Source organism: Pongo pygmaeus, chromosome 5 (genome assembly GCF_028885625.2).
Source record: "Pongo pygmaeus isolate AG05252 chromosome 5, NHGRI_mPonPyg2-v2.0_pri, whole genome shotgun sequence".
NCBI lineage: Eukaryota > Metazoa > Chordata > Mammalia > Primates > Hominidae > Pongo > Pongo pygmaeus.
The window spans coordinates 144,442,203-144,459,190 of record NC_072378.2 but is presented as its reverse complement, the minus strand read 5'-3'; the positions used below and the strand labels follow the sequence as shown (position 1 = coordinate 144,459,190).

Sequence of the window (16,988 nt, the reverse complement as noted above, 5' to 3'; positions counted from 1 at the left end):
CCCACTCACAGTTGTTTCAGTTTCAAGCCCCACAACACGTGGATTCGCCCCTGGACAGGAATTATTATTATTATTATTATTAATTTCCCTCTTTTTGCAGAAGGGTAGATTAGGTTGTCTCAGACCACACCCTCCTAAGTGGAGGAGCAAGATCTGAACTGAGGCAGCCCGACCCGGAGCCCCAACTCTTAACCGCGGGCGGCGATGACAAGAGTCTCGCGAAACACAGGCAAAGTCCCCAAAGCGGGGGCGGATAATCATAGCGCAGAAGTCCCCAGGGCGGCTACCGCGGGCCGGCTGGGGTCGGAGGGGGATCGCCCCGTCGAGGCTCCCGCCCCTTCCTCCCCTTCCCCTTTTCCGCGCCGCCGAGTCGGAGCCGCGCCGCACGCCCAGCGGCCTCCCGGACCCGCCAGCCGCCCTCGGAGCTGCCCCAGTGGGCCACGGGCTCCGGACTCCAGAACTTTCCAAGCGGGGGAAACTTGGCGGCGGGTCGGTAGGAAGGGCAGGTGAGGCAGGGGCGAGCGAGAGAACCGGCTGGCAGCGGGGCGGGGAGCCGGGGGCGCGGCGTTCAGGTGGGCGCGCGGGGCGGGGGCTCCAACCCGTGCCGCAGGTGCCCACGTGCCAGGCGAGGCAGCCTGGCCGAGGCTCCTGCCTGCGTCCTGCCGGGGATGGCGGTCGGTGCTTGGGACACCGGCGGCCACCTTTGTGCGGCTTGGGGCGCGCTTCCCTTTTCTCGGTCGTCTGCAGCTCTTCGCTTCTGCGCTGGGCGGAGGGCGGGCCGGGTGACGTGGGAGCTGAACAGCCGCTACCTAGCGCCCGCCCCGCCGTCCCCTGTCCCCGCGCGGAGGCAGGTCGCCGCCTCCCGGGTCCTGTGCTCTCCGAGGCTGGGGGCGGGGCTGTCTGCGCAGACGGCGGGGTGGTCATTGCTGAACCACCCCAACGGGAGAATCTCAAGGGCCAGCTTAGCCCGTCCCCCAGAGACTGAGTTAATGGGAAGAAAGTGACCGAGTTGCGGCTGGGAGGTCCCCGCAGACTCCAGGAGAAAAGAGACCTGGGCCGTGGCGTCCCCCCGGATTGCCGGCGGCGCGCGGGATAATTTCGAGGGCAGGACTCCCCTGATAGGGGCGGGCAGGACACGCCCCGCCGCGGTGGGCGTGGGGACTTTGGCGGGTGCACAGTCGTGTTGGGTTTGTACGGCCCCTGCTGTGTCGAGGACAGCGATAGCCCTGGGGCTTCCCGAGTGTTCATGGGTCTGGGAGGGCGGTACCTGTTCATTTTATTGAAAAAGCCAAATGAAGTGACAACGATGGCAGTTATTCAAGGGTCGTGGCATTGAGCATCTGTGTGGCCAAGAAGAACATAACTCCGATGTGTTCAGGGAATAAATAATGATATGACAGGGTTTATGTTTTGTGCGTGGCTGCCTAACCCGAGGCGCCTCCCAGAAGCACCAGGAGAGCTTTTCAGAACACACCTATTGGGCCCACCTAGAGGTCCTGAATCACGTGAGGGGGTAAAGCCCTGGCGTGAGTCTTTTGGTAAAAGCTGCCCCGGGGATATGGCTGGGGACGCCTAGTTAGGCATCAGGAAGGAGAAGAACTGGGTTCCACTCATGTGACCTTAAACACATTTTCAGCCCAGTTGTATCATCTGTAAAGTGGCTCCAGAGAACTTGTAATAGAGGTGAAATAGGGTGTATGGAAGTGTGTGGAAAAGGGAGAAATTGGAATAATACAAAGCTCCGGTGCAGGTTGCAACAAATAAATTCATTCTTTGGTTCTGCCAGTGATCTTTGGGCTGAGTGAGAGGAGTGTGGCAGGATACCCTTGCCACGGGAAGGAAAGGAGGGCTGGTTTTCAGGTGATCAACTCTGTGAAAATGTTGGTGTAAATTGTAACTCAGAAAATTGTCAGCAGGATGAAAAGTGAGCCAGCTCCAGCCTGTGGAGGATGGTTTGAAAAATGCACCATTTCTGCTTCCTTTTCTCAAGAACCAACGGCTTTAGATTATTTTCCTGTAAGCAAATTAAGAGCCAGTAATCGCCAATGTGTCCTGCCCTATGGTAACCCCGGTCTGTCTGAAGGCTGCATGTTTTTCTGCTAAATGTGAATTTCTGTTCCATCATTCAACAGACATGTGTTGGGGATCTTCATGTACCGGGCATTCTTGGAATATAAAGATGAATAAATGCTGTTTTTTGCCCTAGCCCTCTCTGTTAAGTTGGGGAGACTAATGTGAAAACAGGCTGCAATATAACCCGGCTACAATGATAACTAAGGTAGAAAATGAACAAAGTGCTTCGTGGCCCAGAGAGAGGAGCAGCTCCCTAGGTTTGGGGGGAAAAGCATCCAAGGGAGGCAAAAACAGGGATGGGTAAACAGTGCCCTTCTGTACTAGCCACACATATAGTTGAGGATTCACTGTGTAGTCAAATCTGTGTTTTTGTTTTTTTGTTTTTTTTGATTTGATAACATTCTAGTGTAATTATGTGCTGATAATCTAAAAATGGAAATGACTTTGTTTCATGATGTCTTTTTTTTTTTTGAGACAGAGTCTCACTCTGTCACCCAGGCTGGAGTGCAGTGGCGTGATCTTGGCTCACTGCAACCTCTGCCTCCTGAGTTCAAGTGATTCTCCTGCCTCAGCCTCCCAAGTAGCTGGGACTACAGGCGCGTGCCACCTCACCTGGCTAAGTTTTTTTATTTTTAGTAGAGACGGGGTTTCACCGTGTTAGCCAGGATGGTCTCCATCTCATGACCTCGTGATCTGCCTGCCTTCATCTCCCATAGTTCTGGGATTATAGGCATGAGCCACCGTGCCCGGCCCATGATGTCTCTTTTTTAAGTTTGCTAAGCATTCTGTCATTTCATCTTCATAAAAGTCTCAGCTATGTCTAAAGTTAACCTAATAAAGGGATGGTTAAAAAACAAAACAAACAAAAAAGAAAAAGCTCAAAATGTGTCCTACATTCATAGTAAATATAATTGATACATTGTTTTAATTGTGTGCACTTTCAAGTTGTAGGGGTTCTCATTATGTTAATTACAGAAGGTTGGAATGACAACAGAGGAGAGGTGCACAAAAGGAAAATCGTAAGAGGAATTAAAAACAAGAAATAACTAGAAGAGGGAGATTGGGAGGAGGAAGGAACTTGATAAAATTGATGGTGGGAGGTGGGGAGTAGAAAAGGAATAAGTGAATCAAATCTGGCTGCCAACTTCTTCCTCAGGGACTTATTTTTTCATATACATTTTAATAAAACTGTATAGATTTGTAGTTTTAAAGTTATTTCAAAATATAGAGGGAGGCAGTATAGTGTAGAAGTTAAACATGGGCTAAACAAGTTTGAATAATTTACTGGCTGGTGACCTTGAACAAGGTCCTCAATTAGCTGTGTCTGCTCATTGTACAATGGGGATATAATGATATGATCTACAGGAGACTTGTGAGGATTAACAGCTACGATGTTTCAGAGGCACCTGGCTGTGAAAAGGCCACATTCAGGAGTGGCTGCTCTCTTGTTCTTATCTCACTTTATTTGATCCTGGTGGAACTTGGTAGGCTGCACAGATAGACTGTCCTTTTCCAGTTGTAGAAAGAAACTGGAATTGGAAGAGACTGACTTGCTAACGTCATATGGCTGATGGATAACTGAACTGAAATGAGAGGCTGCCTTTTGGAATTTAGTCCTGTGTGTCTCTTCTGCTCCATGCTATGGTTGGCTCTCTTCTGGCTGTTGTGACTCTCCCTGGAGTTAAAAGGAGCAAAGGCTGTAATCATGCATGTCTGTTACAACTCTTCTACTCACATTGTCACCCAGTACCTTTCCACTTCCAATTGTAAATTTCTTTGAAAATTACATTTTTCTTTCTGAGGCTTATGAGTGGAGGTCTCCTTTTGGGGGCAGAGGAGAGAAATGGTGGAAAAGCTGTAAGGAAGTCATATATGGGAGAGCTTTAGAAGGGGGAACCCCTCTAACTTCCAATAACATACTAAAATATTACTAGAGAAATAGTCAGCTTTATTGTTTAGCAACTTAACTGCTTTTTTCTGCAGCTGGTAGTTCTGGTGTCAGAAATAATATTTTCTTGCATATCCTTTCACATAGGTCTGATCTCTGAAGAGGTTGGGGAGGGGACCATGGATCTATATGGAGATGAGGGATGTGGGTCAAATTTTAATTAGAATGGTAATGGGTAATTTGGAATGGAAAAGTGTGAATAAGAATCTCTTCGCTGAAAAATAAGGACACAGGAAAGTGTAAAGAATGCTTTTGAGAATACGTCCCAGTGTTGGTTCATTTTTTTCTTAGGAAGAGGCAGATTTAATCTTCATAGATCACCTTTCTAGTTTTAGATGCACATGGTCCCTACTTTCATGTCTTTCAATTCAGCATTTTTAACCTTCTCAATCAAGTAATCAAAAAATGTATAACATACCAACCCTGTGTCTAGGATAATATTGGGTGCTATAGGTAATACATGAAGGTGGAAAGTCAACATTTAACCTAGGGAGCAATGAAGAAACCAACTAGGTGAAATAAATATAAATGCTAAATTCTGTGACACAGGCTGGCCCAGTGGCTCATGCCTGTAATCCCAGCACTTTGGGAGGCCAAGGTGGATAGATTGCTTGAGCCCAACAGTTTGAGACTAGCCTTGGCAACATGGTGAAACCGCTTCTTTATTAAAAAATACAAAACTTAGCTGGGCATGGTGGACTACGCCTGTAGTCCCAGCTACTTGAGAGGCTGAGGTGGAAGTATTGCTTGAGTCTGGGAGGTCGAGGCTGCAGTGAGCTGTGATCACACCACTGCAATTCAGCCTGGGCAACAGAGTAAGACCCAATTTCAAAAAAAAAATGGTGTGGCACAATTTCCTGAAAGGAAGGGATCAGAGGGTTCTCATAAAATTTGAGAAAGCTTTGTGGAGGAGTAAAGAGGACTTGCTCTTGCTAGAGGAGGGGACATGACCTTTCAGACCCTTGGCCACCTGGGGACAGTGAAGTGGCATTAGGAATAGAGAAACCGTAAAGGTACTAATAACCTTGAGGTTATCTCCCAAAATGGACCTCAAGGTTGATCTCTCAAAAAGGCCCCAGGTACCACAAAAGACTAAAGCAGGTTTACTTGCAGGGCAGCCTCAGGGATGGAAAATATTATTAATGGCAAGACAAAGCTTAATGCAGCCAGTGACAAGACTCCCTTAAATTCACAATAGGTGATAGATTTAGTGAGTGGCTATGATGGGTGGTAGCTATTTGCTGAATAGTTTTGCTGAATACATTTCCTAAATATATTTAAAATATCTGGGAAAGTTACAATTAGGGTTAGGGCTGTGAGTAGTATTTATCAAAACATATGTGATTCTTCCCTATTATTGAGAAGGGAGGTTACAGAGCAGGAGGTCACAGGGTCCCCAGGAAAGGGAATTGAGAGGAGGTATCTGGAGAGGACTTTGAGGCTTTGTTAACAGACACAAAGGCCCTTGAATCCTATCCAGTTGGTGGAGGAACCTTAGCAAGACCTGTAGGTCTGAGTCACATTGTAGGCCCAGAGGCCTAGGAGGAAAGAATGGCTTAAAGGGCCAGGCCTAGGGCCCTGATGCCCTGCACCATCCTGGGAAGCTGCTCCTCACATTCTACTGCTCCAGTTCCAGTCTTGGTTCAAAGGGCCCCAGGTAGAGCTCTGGCTGTGGCTTTGGGGAGTGCAAGGTGCCATAAGCCTTAGCAGCTTCCATGTCGTGTTAAGCCTGTGGGTGCATGGAACGCAGGAATGAAGGAGGCTTGGCAGCTTCCACCTATATTTCCAATGACATATCAGAAAGCCTGAGTGTACAGGCAGAAGCCTGCTGTAGGGGTGGAGCCCCTGAAGAGAAACTCTAGTAGGGCAAGGTGGAGGGGAAGTGTGGGGCTGGAGCCACCACACAGAGTACCCCCAGGGCACTGCCTAGTGGAGTTGTGGGAAGGGGGCCACCACCCTCCAGACCCCAGAATGGTAGATCCACCAGCAGCTTGCACTCTTGCCGAGAAAAGATGCAGACAGTCAACTGCAGCCTGTGAGAGTAGCTGCAGGGGCTGTACCCTGCAAAGCCACAGGGACAGAGCTTCCCAAGGCCTTGGGGGTCCTCTTCTTGCACCCATGTGTCCTGGATACAAGACATGGAGTCAAAAAAGATTATTTCAGAGCTTTAAGATTTAATGACTGCCCTGCTGGGTTTCAGACTTGCATGAAAATTACCCCTTTCTTTTGGCCAATATATCCCTTTAGAAATGGGAATGTTTACCCAATGTCTGTACCACCATTGTATTTTGGAAGTAAATAATTTGTTTTGCTTTTATAGGCCCAAAAATGGAAGGTCATGAGTCTCAGATGAGACTTAGGACTTTGGACTTGATGTTGGAATGAGTTAAGAATTTAATGGACTGTTGAGAAGAGATGATTGCACTTTGTAATGTGAGAAAGACATGAGATTTGGGGGGCCAGGGGCAGAATGATGTGGTTTGAAAATTCGTCCCTCCAAATCTCATGTTGAAATGTAATCCTCAGTGTTGGATGTGGGGCCTGGTGAGAGATGATTGGATCATGGGGACGGAGCCCTCAGGAATGCTTAGTGCCATCTTCCTGGTGATGAGTGAGCTCATGCAAGATCTGGTTGTTTAAAAAGTGTGTGGCACTGTGGCACCTCCCTCACCTTGCTCTTACTCTCATCATGTGACATGCTGGGTCCCTGTCACCTTTTGCCATGAGTAAGAGCTCCTTGAGCCCTCACCAGAAGCTGAGCATATGTCAGCACCATGCTTCTTGTACAGCCTACAGAAACATAAGCCAATCAAACCTCTTTTCTTTGTAAATTAACCAGTCTCAGTTATTCCTGTATAGTGATGCAAAGATGGCCTAGCACAAATGATATTTTGGGAATGACACCAATTTTAGCTTTAGTATAGGTGTATAAATTTGGAGTCAATCTTATTAGAGACGGTCAAGTATTCATTGGCTCAGCCTAATCTTGGTTTGAGATCTGGCTAAAGTTAAAACTGCAAAAGTAATAATAAGTTCCTTCAGACATTAATTTGCATGAGTCCATGAACCTGAGGGCTTTGGGCTGAAAGAAGAGAGAGGAAGCATGTAGAGGTGAAAAAAAAAAAGGAGAGGAATGGTGGTGTGGAAGGCATGGGATGGCATTTGTCACTTTCTCCAACAACCTTTTCTCTTTGGGCACAGCTACTTAGACTGGGCTTTTGGGGAGAGGAGCTAGAGACATGAGCTGATGAAGCTAATGGGTGTGGCATTTTCAGAGAAAGATTGAAGGGAATGTAGCATCTTTTATCAGCTTGTGGGTTTGGAATCTTTCGAGTACATTGGGAAATGGCACCGGCGCAGGGAAGGGTACGATTCTCTGGAGCACTATATGAAGTATGCAGCATGCCACAGTGGCACGGGTGCTGGCACATGCTTCCTTCTGTCACTGATGGGCCAGCCCTTGGCCAGGTATACATGTAGGGTGCCTCTGGTCAGAAGAAAGGTGATTTTTAATATATTATTCAGTACAGAGCAACATATTTATAAACAACTTGTTTAGGAGAAGTAAAAGCATTACATTTCTATCAAGCAAGGATAAATAGAATACTGCTGGTTATTACCAATTTACAATGTGCAAAGTACCATGTGCCTTGTCTTTATATAGGTCTTCTCATTGTTTAGTAAAAGTGAATGTGTCTTTGGAAGGAACTTTGGCAGTTTTTTATAAAACTATACATGCTCTTACCACATAGTCCAGTGACTGCACTACTTGGTATTTACCCAAAGTGGTTGAAAACTGAAGTCCACACAAAGACCAGTATGAGGATGTTAACAGCAGCTTTATTCATAATTTCCAAAACTTGAAAGCAACCAATATATCCTTCAGTAGGTTAATGGATTAATAAACTGTGGTTCATCCAGCCAATGGGACATTATTTAGCACTAAAAAGAAATGAGAGTCAGGCATAGTGGCTCAGCACTTTGGGAGGCTGAGGCAGGAGGATTGCTTGAGCCTGGGAGTTTGAGAGCAGCCTGGGCAACACCTGGGCAACATAAATAAAATTTAAAAAAATTAGCTTAGCATGGTGGCACACACCTGTAATCCCACCTACTTGAAAGGCTAATGTGGGAGGATTACTTGAGCCCAAGAGGTCATGGCTACAGTGAGTAGTGATTGTGCCACTGCACTCTGGCCTGGGCAGCAGCGATACCCTGTCTAAATTAAAAAAAACAAAACAAAACAAAGAGCTATCGAGCCATGAAAGGACATGGAGGAAACTTAAATGCATATTACTAAGTGAAAGAAACCAATCTGAAAAGGCTACCTACTGTATGACATTCTAGAAAAGGCAGAACTATGGAGGCAATAAAAAGATCAGTGGCTGTCAAGGGTTGGAGTGAAAGAGGGTTAACTAGACGGAGCACAGAGGAGTTTTGTTTAGAGCAGTGACACTACTCTGTATGGCACTATATTGGTAGATACATGCTGTTATAAATTTGTCCAAACACATAGAATGTATAACATCAAGGTGAGCCCGAATGTAAACCATGGACTCTGGGTGATAATGGTGTGTCAGTGTGGATTCAACAGTTGGAACAAATGTACCATCCTGGTGGGGATGCTGGTAATAGGGGAGGCTGTGCATGTGTGGGGGATGGGACACGTAAGAAGTCTCTTTCCTTCTCAGTTTTGCTGTGAACATAAAACAGCTTTGAAAAACAGGCTTTTTAAAAAAAGTGAATGTGTTAAAATATATAAGTAGCGGTTCTCAAACTGATCCCTTGGAACTCTAGATTTCTTCAGAGGTGGGGGTGGGTTGGAGAAAGGGATGAGGGGAAAGAAAAGTGAGTAATCTTTTACCATGTTTAACTTGTCTATGGTACTTCTGTCTTATATGTTGAGCTTCTGATATATCTTTATGAAAAGAGTGTATCTGCTTTCGAAAGTAAGAGCACCACTATTTTATGAGCTTTTGAAGGTTAAATTTTAGCCCAAATCACAGGGCTGTCGTGTATGTGGAACATGAATCTCTCTGTGTGTGTGAATGTAGTACCCAAAGAAAGACAGTGGCTGTGTATCGTTCATGGGGATGAGGTTCTTTCTTCCAGGCCTTGTTATCATTAATAAGGTAAATGTAGCTTTCACTTTCCTAAAGGCACCTATAGTTATGATTTATATCTCTGACAACTGCGGCTCCAGATCTGGAGATGAGCACATACATGTTTCCCTTTATTAAGCCCCAAAACTTTGCTAAGGATGAAAGTGAAGGTCAGGGTTGGGGCAGAGCAGAGATGGACCAGCACAAGGGCCATCAATGGAAGAGACTGTTGAGATGAGACTGGAGGGAGGAGAAAGAATCACAGGCTTGAGGGTAGTTGGGGGTCCTACGATAGAGGCACCCAGGGCACCAAGAAGCTAGATTTGGGGACAAAAGCAATTTAGTACAGATAAGAACCTCCATTTAAACCATAAGCCTCATCTGTATAATAAAATTCATCATGTTAAAGAATGCCAGTGTGGTTTTGTGTAACAAGCACAGCAAGTCATGGTGGGTTGTGGTTCTGGTGCTGCTTCTGTTCTTGGCTTTGTGACCTTTGAGTCCGCTTCCTTATATGTAAAATGAAAGTGTTGAACTAAGCACTCAGTGAGCTTTCTTCTCTGTCGAACACACTGTGTTTCTGGGTAAGTGTGTTTTCATGAATATCTGTGGATATGAATATCTGTGGATGTGCCTCTCCATGATCATTAGACATTTCTTTTTCAAAATATATGGCACTACTATATGTAAAGAGTATTTTTCAATAGAAAGTTCTATTTTTTTGAGCTTCAATAACACTTGGATGGAATCCTTTATTATGACGATTCATGTTGAAAAGGTGCTGGGTTAATGCATTTTCCTCATGTTTTAATTTGTACATGTCCAAACACTGACCTGTGTTAAGTACAGAATAAAATGGCATTAAATTTCTATTATTTATATGTTGCATTTCTTTTACAAATTTAAAGTTTAGGAAAGAAATAATTTTGCTAGAAATAATTTTGTAAGGAAAATAGCTCTAGTACACCTTACACATGAACACACACACACACACACACACACACACACTCTTTTTTAGTTTTTTTTTTTTCTTTTTCTTTTAAGGTCTGGGATACATGGGTACAACGTGCAGGTTTGTTACATAGGTATATGTGTGCCATGGTTTGCTGCACCTATCAACCCGTCATCTAGGTTTTAAGCCCTGCATGCATTAGGTATTTGTCTTAATGCTCTCCCTCCCCTCGCCCCCGACTTCTGACAGGCCACAGTGTGTGTTGTTGCCCTCTCTCTGTCCATGTGTTCTTATTGTTCGGCTCCCACTTATGAGTGAGAATATGCAGTTTTTGGTTTTCTGTTCCTGTATTAGTTTGCTGAGGATAATGGCTGCCAGCTTCATCCATGCCCCTGCAAGGGACATGATATCATTCCTTTTTATGGCTGCATAGTATTCTATGGTATATATGTACCACATTTTCTTTATCCAGTCCATCATTAATGGTCATTTGGGTTGGTTCCATGTCTTTGCTATTGTAAATTGTGCTGCAATAAACATACGACACACACATTGTTTTTCTTGCATAAGTAAAAAGTAAGTTTGGAAAGATATATACTAAACTTAATCTTGGCTATCTCTGAAGAATGGACTGTTGTAGGGGCTGGTAAACTTTCAGTTTTTACTTTATATACTTTGTATTGTTTGTTAAAATGAGCATATATTTTATAACTTCATGCATGTGGTTTGTTATAGAATGAGACTTTGTAATTATAAAGCACTTTATTGGATTTATAGGTACAATTGTCATTTGATATAAGTAAGTTAAGACCTAGAGTTAAATAGTGTCATCTGTTAGACCATATAGAGAAATGAATATCCCTTTCCTGATGGATTTTGAAGTTGATGGTGTTCTTCTTGGTATGTACTTTGACAGGATTCTTGTGATAATTAATATAATCAAAGACTTTCCTGCAGCTTCTTAAAGAGGCTGAGCCCAGAGATGACAAATAAGTTTCATCATATTTTATTGTAGCTGCCTAGAAGGATGTGCTGATAGGGATCTCGAGGTTATAACTATGTTCACTGGGCAAGAATACCATGATCAGTAACTGGCCTGACATAGTTACTAGAGGATGAGGAAAATAGCTGATCATTTTCCATGTATTTGCCATCCCCGAAGCCTAAACTTTTAGGTAGTAAGTTTCTTTATGAAGGTAGTATTTTCCTTTTTATCCAAATAAGTCCCATAGGGACTTATTGTCTGTACTGTCTATTATATTTAATCAAATAGTATTTTGCATAGTCATTGAATAGTTTCATGATAAATCATGTTAAGATGGCAAGCACTGGGACCTTTTGTATCCCTCATAGGTGGTAGCAAGATGTTATACTTGAATGAACTACTCAAGAATTAATGACTAATTAGGCTGGGCGTGGTGGCTCACGCCTGTAATCCCAGCAATTTGGGAGGCCATGGTGGCTGATCACCTGAGGTCAGGAGTTTCAGACCAGCCTGGCTAACATGGTGAAACGCTGTCTCCACTAAAAATACAAAAATTAGCTCGGCGTGATGGTGCATGCCTGTAATCCCAGCTACTCAAGAGACTGAGGCAGGAGAATTGCTTGAACCCAGGAGGCAAAGGTTGCAGTGAGCCAAAATTGCACCACTGCACTCCAGCCTGGGTGACAGAGTGAGACCATCTTAAAAAAAATGATTGATTCATTTATTTTGGCAATGTATGGTTGTAGCTAATAAGGATGACTCAATATGGTTGAGCATCAGCTAAAATAAATAATTTCATCCTTGTTTATCAAAACATTTACAAGTATGGTGCTAACCTGAAAAAATATAGTATCGTGATTATAATTTTTTTCTGTGACCCCCTTCAGTCTTCTCAGTTCATGATACCAAGAAAGAATTAAATGGCTTAAATGTTTAAACAAGGAGTAGTTCAATTTTTTACATTTTTGTTCTAAGAGGACACCAATGTTGCATATATCCTGGATGTGGAGAATTTAAACACATTGTTGATAGAATTTCTTTTCATAAGAACTAGTTGTTGGAAAAGGAAAAATACAGAAAATCAGTCCTTTCACAACGCCCTCCACCACATTTTTTTTCTTTTTTTGGTTTAGGAGGTGTCGAAAGAGAAAAGTGCTTAATCAACATAGTGTGAAGATGCCAGCATATTGAGTCCCCAATTATTTCAGACTGAATTTTTAAAAATCAAGCATTTGTTTGACATCCTGTTTGCAACCATATGAACAAGATATATATTCATCCATTCATTTGTTTAACAACATCTATTAAATGTCAAGCACTGTTTAGGCTCTGGGAGTAGAGTGCTAGACAAGAGATAGAGTCCCTGCCCCATGTTCATTATGGATGAGAAAAATTAGATCTCTACAAAATGTCTTGCCCAAAGTGGTAGAACTGGGGCTTGAACTAAGTATCCACATTTTAAATTCAGTGCTCTATTCTTTGTATCACACTGCCTCACATAATTCATAATTCTAGAATATAATTATTCTAAAGAATAATAATATTCTTATTGAATATCAGCAAAAATGTTATATCTGCCTTGGTTGATTGATTGATTGATTGATTGACTGATTGCTCCTTCTTTGGTGGTAGTCTTTTCCTTGCCATGTGCTCTTTTCCTTGCCATATTGAATGAAGGACATATATACTATCTGTCAGGATCACTTACATTCTTTTCTGATCTTAGGACAAATATTTGTTTTTCTGAATAGCAACCTAGGATCATGTCATTAAAAATAATATCTGAGTAAAGTAATTGGAGCAGTATTTTTCAGACTCTTAAGTTTTAATTTGGTAAAATGAAACCAGTAAAAATAAAAATAAATCTTATAGTGCATCATGAGTAGTAAGGTAAATATTGTTAGATTAAACTGTAATTCATGAATATATGTGATATGGTTTGGCTGTGTCCCCACTCAAATTTCATCTTGAATTGTAACTCCCACAATTCCCACATGTTGTGGGAGTAACCCAGTGGGAGGTGATTAAATTATGGGGGAGGGTCTTTCTTGCACTATTCTCATGATAGTGAATGAGTCTCATGAGATCTGATGGTTTTAAAAATGGGAGTTCCCCTACACAAGCTCTCTCTTGCCTGCCGCCATTCATGTAAGACGTGACTTGCTCCTCCTCGCTTTCCACCATGATTGTGAGGCCTCTCCAGCAATGTGGAACTGTAAGTCCATTAAACCTCTCTTTCTTCCCAGTCTTATCTATCATAGTTATGATATGTCTTTATCAGCAGCATGAAAGCGGACTAATACAATATGTTTGAACTTGGTTGCAACATGAAATGTTTTTCTTAGTGTTGGTTTGATAAAAACATTTGAAACATATTGGTTTAAAGGGCATCCAATAAGATATCATTTGTGAAAAAAACAGGAGTAAATGATTGTCCTTAGTTATTATTTGATTGTATGTGTGTGCCTCATGCATAGTGGGTGTTGTTTACCAAAAGGATTCAAAGCAGTAAAGTAGAATTAGTGTGAGGAAAGTACTAGGAGAAGCTATTTGGCATCTGAATATATGCCTGAATGGATCTTTTTTCATTAAGCACATACATGTTGCAGTTATTGGTTTCCCTGTGTCCTGCACTTTTGCTTATTGTGGTTTCCTGTATTGAGTGGATTCATTGTTTTCTGAAATTTATTGTAATTTAATTTTGTGATATATAGAAAACTTAGAGAAAGCACGTAATTGAGGTGATTTCCTAGACATTATCTGATAGTCTGTAGGTGTCTAGATTTTAAGTTGTTACATATTACAAACTGTTAAAGCTGATTTAGAGTTGTTACACATCATATACTGACTTATTTTAAAGCTGATTTAAGATTTTATTTTTACATTTAATTTATAAATGTTTGTCAGCAGATTTTGCCTGAAGATATTATTGGTAATAAAAGAGTAACAGATACAGTTCCCTAAGGTTTTTGGCTTTGTTTTGTTTTTGAGACAGGGTCTTGCTTTGTCACCTAGGTTGGAGTGCAGTGGCACAATTGTAGTTTACTACAGCCTGAAACTCACAGACTCAAGTGATCCTGCCACCTCAGCCTCTTGAGTAGCTGGGACAGCAGGCATGTGCCACCACACCTGATTTACTTTAAAAATTTTTTTTTTTTGTAGAAACAGGGTCTCACTATGTTTCCCAGGTTGGTCTCAAACTCCTGGCCTCAAGTGATCCCCCTGCCTTGGCCTCCCAAAGTGCTGGGATTATAGACATGAGCCACTGCACCTGACACAGAGATGTGTATAAATATCATGTGCTTATTTGCAAGGCAGGAATAAGATATTTATTCCCTAGAATAAGCCTATAATGTAATAATAGAGACATAAACATAGAGAAGAGACAGCCTTAAAAGAGTGTAGAAGAATCTTTCTCTCCTCAGACAGAAGAAAAGAGAATAACATATGAGAGATAAAAATGCCCTGAGAAGGGATCTGGGCAGGAAAGCCAAGCAAGCCCTGGTTGCTGGTATCAAAGACCTTTTGGTGGCATTGTCTTATGGACATATTTAACTTAGTTGAGTTCAACAGTCAATTTCAAGGGGGAATAAAAGAACAATAATTAGCACAGGAGGTTGCCTCTAGCATGTCACATAGTGGGTGTATTGTCCTGGAATGAGTACGTTCTGGGCAATGTGAATCTCTTATTCCCTTAGGTGGTCTTAATTTACCTCAAAACTCACCAGACACATAAATATTTTGAGTTAAACTCAGCCAGCACCCTTACTTGCTTTCATGAAAAATACCTACTCTCCTACTTCATTCAAAAAAACCGAGGCTCTAAATTGTGAATGGCTTCCCTCCCATTCACCCTTTCCCCCTTCTGCCATTTTTTGCATCTGCACCTTTCCTCCCCTCCACTTCTCCAGCTTCAAAGTATCTTAGTCCAGACCTGTCTTGTGCCCTGTTGGACCCTGCTTACTCAATTTATCCTCTCCATCATGATCAGAAGCTATGCAGCATGAAGGATAAAAACCTTGGCTTTGGAGCCACCTTCTAAAAGTATGTCACACAGTTATCAAACCTCCATGTGTCTCAGTTTTTTATTTGAAAAATGGGACTAATAATAGAGTGACATAATTAGGCTTTGTGTCCCCACCCAAATCTCATCTTGAAATTGTAATCCCCATAATCCCTACATGTCTAGGGAGAGACCTGGTGGGAGGCAATTAGATCATGGGTCCAGTTTTCCCCATGCTGTTCTCATGGTAGTGAGTGAGTTCTCACAAGATCTGATGGTTTTATAAGAGGCTCTTTCCCCTTCACTCCTCACTCTTCTCCTGCTTCCATGTGAGAAGGTCCAAGCTTGCTTCCTGTTTGCTTTCCACCATGATTGTAAGTTTCCTGATGCCTCCCTAGCCATGCAGAACTGTGAGTCAATTAAATCTCTTTCCTTTATAAATTACCCATCTGAGGTATTTCTTTATAGCAAAGTGAAAACTGACTAATACAGTTAATTGATACCAAGGTAGTAGGGTACTGCTATAAAGATAATTAAAAGTGAGGAAGCAACTTTGGAACTGGGTAACCGGCAGAGGTTGGAACAGATTGGAGGGCCCAGAAGAAGACAGGAAGATGTGGGAAAGTCTGGAACTTTCTAGAGACATGTTGAATGGTTTTGACCAAAATGCAGATTATGATATGGACAATGAAGTACAGGCTGAGGTGGTCTCAGATGAAGATAAGGAAAGTCTTGGGAAGTGGAACAAAGGTCACATTTGCTATGCTTTAGCAAAGAGACTGGTGGCATTTTGCCCCTGCCCTAGAAATCTGTGTAACTTTGAACTTGAGAGAGATTATTTAGGGTAACTGGCAAAAGAAATTTCTAAGGAGCAAAGCATTCAAGAGGTGACTTGGTTGATTTTGAAAGCATTCAATCTTATGCATTCACAAAGAGATGGTTTGAAATTGGAATTTGGATTTAAAAGGGAAGCAGAGCATAAAAGTTTGGAAAATTTGCATCCCGACCTTGTAGTAGAAAAGAAAAACCTATTTTCTTAAGGAGGAATTCAAGCCGGCTGCAGAAATTTGCATGAGTAATGAGGGGCCACATATTCATAGCCAAGATGATGGGGAAAACGTTTCAGGGCATGTTAGAGATCTTCTTGGCAGCCCCTCCCATAACAGACCTGGAGGCCTAGTAGGAAAAAATGGTTTCATGGGCCTGGCTTACAGCCCTGATGCTGCTCTGTGTAGCCTCAGGACTTGGCACCCCGTGTCCCAGCCATAGCTAAAAGGGGCCAACATACGGCTCAAGCCATTGCCTCAGAGACTGCAAGCCGTAAGCCTTGGAGGCTTCCATATAGTGTTGGGTCTGAGGGTGCACAGAAGTCAAGAATCAGGGTTTGGGAACCTCTGCTTAGATTTCAAAGGATGTATGGAAATGCCTGAATGTCCAGGCAGAAGTCTGCTGCAGGGGTGGAGCTCTCATGGAGAACCTCTGCTAGCGTAGTCCAGGAGGAAAATGAGGGGTTGGAGCCCCCACACAGAGTCCCCACTGGGGCACTGCCTAGTGGAGCTGTGAGAAGAGGGCCACTGTCCTCTAGATCCCAGAATGCTAGATCCACTGACAGCTTGCACTGTGCACCTGGAAAAGCCACCAACACCCAATGCCAGCCCATGCAAGCAGCCAAGAAGGAGGCTGTACCCTGCAAAGCCACAGGGGCAGAGCTGCCCAAGACCGTGGGAGCCCACTTCTTGCATCAGCATACCCTGATGTGAGACATGGAATCAAAGGAGATTATGTTGGAGCTTTAAGATTTAATGACTGTCCCCTTGGATTTTGGACTTGCATGGAGCCTGTAGCCCTTTTGTTTTGACCAATTTCTCCCATTTGGAATGGGAGCATTTATCTAATGCTTGTACCCTCATTGTATCTGGGAAGTAGCT

The 16,988-nt window shown here is 43.1% G+C and overlaps 1 protein-coding gene across 1 annotated transcript in view; it reads left to right on the top strand.

Annotated features, from left to right (window-relative positions):
• Positions 1–351: 351 nt before the first annotated feature.
• The window catches only part of PLAGL1 (PLAG1 like zinc finger 1), a 120,513-nt gene continuing 103,876 nt past the window's right edge, over positions 352–16,988 (top strand). The window contains exon 1 of the mRNA XM_054491522.2: positions 352–506. The gene's annotated coding sequence lies outside the window, so the exon portion shown is untranslated. The remainder of the gene's footprint in view (positions 507–16,988) is intronic.